The sequence below is a fragment of the Corylus avellana genome, chromosome ca2 (genome assembly GCF_901000735.1).
Source record: "Corylus avellana chromosome ca2, CavTom2PMs-1.0".
In the NCBI taxonomy this organism is placed as follows: domain Eukaryota; kingdom Viridiplantae; phylum Streptophyta; class Magnoliopsida; order Fagales; family Betulaceae; genus Corylus; species Corylus avellana.
In genome coordinates this window covers 20793958-20798615 of record NC_081542.1, presented here as the reverse complement: position 1 = coordinate 20798615, position 4658 = coordinate 20793958, and the positions used below count along the sequence as shown (strand labels likewise).

Genomic DNA, 4658 nt, shown 5'->3' with positions numbered 1-4658 from the left:
AAAAAAGAGAAAGGGTGTTGCGTGTGGCGTGGAGTGAGGAGAGAGAAAAGAAAGAAAAGAAAAAGGAGAAAAGAGAAGGTTTCAGCCAAGTGAAAAAAAAAAAAAAAAAAAAAAAAAAAAAGAAAGGGGAGGGAAGAAGAAGCGGTCCAAGTGGACCACATCACGCGCGCCACGCTCGCGACGCGCCGGTCAGATTTGGTGCGCCGATCTGATAACTGCCCAAGTGGGCTCATTTTCTTTTTATTTTTGGCCCAAGTCGGCCCCTTTTATTTTTAGCCCATGTCGACCCTTTTTATTTTTGGCTCATTGTCAGCCTGGCCCGTTGTCGGCCCTTTTTGAAATTTGGCTCATTGACAAACTTGACCCGTTGTCGGCCCCTTTTGGATTTTAGCCCGTAGTCAGCCCCTTTATTTTTGGCTCATTATCAGCCCTGACCCGTTGTCGGCCCCTTTTGGATTTTGGCCCATTGTCGGCCCCTTTTGAAGTTTGGCTCATTGTCAACCCTAGCCCGTTGTCAGCCTTTTTTGAATTTGCATTCACCAGCCACCTACCGCCGTCGCTGGTTGCCCGCCAGCCTCTATCTCCTTTGGCAGTCGTCATCTACAACCCGTTCCCCGCCTCCAACCACCGCCGTCATCAGTGTTTCGGATTTCAAACTCAAGGTTCCAGAATATTCCACCTTAAGTTTGAGGGGGGATGTCAAAATATATGGAAAATATATTCCATAATTTATGAGAATATATTCCATATATTATGGAATATATGGAAACTCAAGTTTCCATATATTCCATAATTATACTGATATTGAAATATTCTCTATTTATGGGTTGATTGTAATCATATAACGGGATTGTAATCAAATCAATGAGATTTGATTACCAAACTTATATTTAGACATTACCGTATAAATAGGAACCTTTGTATTGTAGACAAATCATGCTAATGAGCACAATGTAGCTTTTAGGGGTATTCCGAGTGGTGGACGTAGGTGTCTAACACAGAACCACCCGTAAGTTCTTTGTGTTTATTTTCTATATTACTTCCGCTTATATTTCCTCATATATATTATTTCAACATTTATTATCATTATTTACTAGGAAATTCGGACTTAGTAGCTACTGCATGCTTTCACGTGAACAGATGCAGCTGTCATCTATTGACCTAATTGCTTTCACATTACAGAGAGCATATATATGCTAATTAATGTTTTATTTTTAATGATTTGTAAACCTCTGAGAAACCTCGGGGAGAAAAAATAAATAAAAGGTGATAAACCAGCTCATTGCCATTGACTTCATCTAATCAATGCATGGTCTCATAGATTTTTATAAACCCTCAACACCTGAAGGTTGGGTTAATTTGACGAGGGTCTCGAACTAGTGGCCTGGAGGGTTTCAATGTAACTCTTGACTGATTATCCTTCATCGCCATCATATATTGATCTCTGCAGGTAATCAATTTCTTAGTCTCATACTCTTTCCATGTGTCTTCTCCTCTCCATCATCACCATCCACTATATATATATATATATATCATGATCATCTGATTAGTACATTTTTCAATTTGAAGCTTTCAAGATCATATGGAACAAATTCCAAGCATACATTGCTTTGGCTTGTATTATCAAAAACGCATTTGCATTAGATATAACTCTGAGTTAACTTAAAATTGCTTTCATTTCTATAACAATCTTTACTAATCAAATTCTTTTTGGAAACCGTGAATAGAAAAGGAAACTGGTTGTATTTAGTGGTAAAATTGCAGGTTGAAAATCGTCCGATAAGGATAATGTTTAATTAGAATTTAGAGAATACATCAACTATTTCCGGTGAGGCACGTCACACGATGAAGAAATCTTTAGATATGGAAATTTCATTTTTCTTAAACAGACGAACATATATATAAAAACAATCAGAAAGTAGTCAAAATGAAAATAAGTACTTTTCTTTAATTTCTTAATTTTAGTATACATATTCCAGTATTTCACCTGAAACCTAATTCTCTTTTACATGATCTTCTTTCGTTAGTTGTGTGAGACCAAGATTCAGTGAGATCCAGATCCAGCTGCGTAAGTCATGAAATTACTTTAGCGTCGGCCATGATATTTGAAAGGGTTTCATATTTTGGATTTATGATATATATATTTTTTATATTTAATTTTTCTTGTTAAACCATTGGTTATATATATATATCCATCTCTTTTTCGAATCCACCATTAGATCTATAAGATCCACACGTACGTGAGTTCTAGTGATTCAATGGTAGATTTGAAGAAAATATGAATGAAGATTAATGGAAGATGGGTGGGAGATGAAAAAACAGTAATTATCTTGAGATTTAGAACCCTTGCTTTAACATAATGTACGAATTTAATCATTTAATTAATATTCTATTATTTATAGATTATTTTGATTCAGTTAGAGTCTTAATTATCTTTAATTTTAACAGAAATAATAAGAAGAGAAAGTATGGGATTTTATTTTTCTTTTCTTCCCAATAGATTTAAGGACTTTTGTTGGATTTAAGTTATACTAAGTGATTTTAAAGTGAAGATTGAGATTTAGGACCACATTTTTTTTATAAAAATTTACGCAAAATTCTACTACCATCCATACTGCAATTGCCTTAGTTAGCTACTATTGGATCAATAATAAAAGCCAAAGTTGTACACACAGTTGTCAATACATTTCCCTCATAGTCTCTGCCTATAAAACCTACACGCATCTTATTTTCCACTACTTTGTTAGGGAGATAAATGGTTATAAAGTTTTTACCTTAAGTACATTAATATACATATTTGAACACCACACTAAATTGACTTGTATCCAAGATTTTCTCCCCAAAATATCCCTTTGTGGATAGTATTTTTTTTCTTAAGAATTCTAGCCATGGCGACTGGTGAGTCATGATTATGAATTAATCTTAAGTAGGTACTCGATCTTGTTTCGCCAACAAATTCAAATTAACCTAAAACCCAATCCAACCTGATTTTTTGACATCATTCTCTATGCACCAGACTACATTTGAGTCCTTCTGTACCCCCCTGCCCCGCAAGAATTTGAGCATCATTAAATTTATTGCCCTACATAGTGACTTGGGTAATTGAAACAAACTCATGTTGTAAGCAGTGATTGCTTGGATAACTGTCTTAATAAGAATATCTCATTTCTAGCTTGTGCCATGAAATTTTCCTTCCATCCATTGAGCCTGCTTCCTACTCTTTCTTTCATAGTATATACCATTGAAAGTTATATTTTTCGATTTACCAACTAGATCCGGTAATCTGAAATACTTCTCTTGACTGTTTGTGTAAAGTACATGTGCGAGCTAGGGATATAACATGTTCTCTAACCTCCCTCCTTGTATTTCAGCATAAAAAAATTTGATTGATCTTCTGCCCTAATTTTTTTCATACACTTCCAACAGACATTGTATTCTATTCTATTCTGCCAACAAATTTGCTTTCCAGAACAACAAATTATCATCTAAAAAAATAAATGGCTCATCTTTATCGCAATAATATATATATTTTTGTAAGTTATCGCAATAATATTTTAACAACACAAGCAACAAGCAAAAGAAAAAAGCTCCCCCACGAAACCCTAAAAGATCTCTTCTCACTCCTTCTAAACGCCCCTTTCCCTGCCGCCAGAGGGAGAGGAGGAGGGCAAACCTTCTGGTTTGCCCACCTCCTCACCTTTTAATCTACTTCCTTCAGCTTTTTTTTTGCTAGTATTATCTCTTTATGAGAAATCTCTCTTCTCTCTAGAGTTCTCTCTAAATTTATTCAAGATCCTCAACAAACAACAGCAGTCCCAGCCCCCCTCCCTTCGCCGGCCACGTCTCCCTGCTTGCCTGTTGTCTTCTCCGTTGCAGTGTCGGCCGGATATGCAAAGGCTTGAAGATTGGATTTTTTAAAATCTGATCTTCCATTCTCTGCCAGGCCCAGACTACAATGCGCCATGCCACCGTTTTTATTGGCGTCCCTACTCCCAGAGCCAACTTCCACCTCTCCCCCAGACAGCCACGCACCGGCGCGTGCCCCTCATGCGCTCGCGCGTGGATCTAGCTCGCCGGCGGGTGCGCCTCATGCTCTGGGCAGGTCCCGCCCGTTCACCGCAACTACTGTTTTTTGAGTTCGTCATGCTATTTTATGTGTTTTTCTTGTGTTGTTGCTTTAAGATCTACCTGATCTAGTTGGGCTTCAAACTCTTTGTCTATGTAGATGATGTTTTTTTCTCTTTTCTGGTCTCTTTGAATCGGTTGTGAAGGAGGGTTTTTTTCCTTTTTCCTTTGGTTCTTTGCTTCTTGATCTTCACGGCTTTCTTAGAAGCTTGTTTAGATTCAAGTTATCAGGGGTATTTTTACCTTAGATGGTTGTACCCATCAAAATGCGCTGCGGTCTTCAAAGGCTACATTCACAAGTGACCCTCACCTTTCAATTCTTTGAGTTGTTAGGAGTCTATCTCAATCGGGTATTTTTCTAAGCTTGTATTTGCTTTCTGTCTTTCTTGTTGTAATTTCTTTTAGCTTGAATGGAAGTCAGATTGTTATAAAAAATAAAAAATAAAAAAATAAAAAAATAAAAAAAGGCAAAAGAAATATCATATAGAGGTAGTTTACCCCAACATTCAAGTCCCTGGCTTCCCTTTTCATGA

At 36.8% G+C, this 4658-nt stretch overlaps 1 long non-coding RNA gene across 1 annotated transcript in view; it reads left to right on the top strand.

Moving 5' to 3' along the window:
- Nucleotides 1–1378: 1378 nt before the first annotated feature.
- The window catches only part of LOC132168676 (uncharacterized), a 21741-nt gene continuing 18461 nt past the window's right edge, over nt 1379–4658 (top strand). The window contains exons 1-2 of the long non-coding RNA XR_009438910.1: nt 1379–1450; nt 2028–2068. This is a non-coding gene — a long non-coding RNA (uncharacterized LOC132168676). The remainder of the gene's footprint in view (nt 1451–2027; nt 2069–4658) is intronic.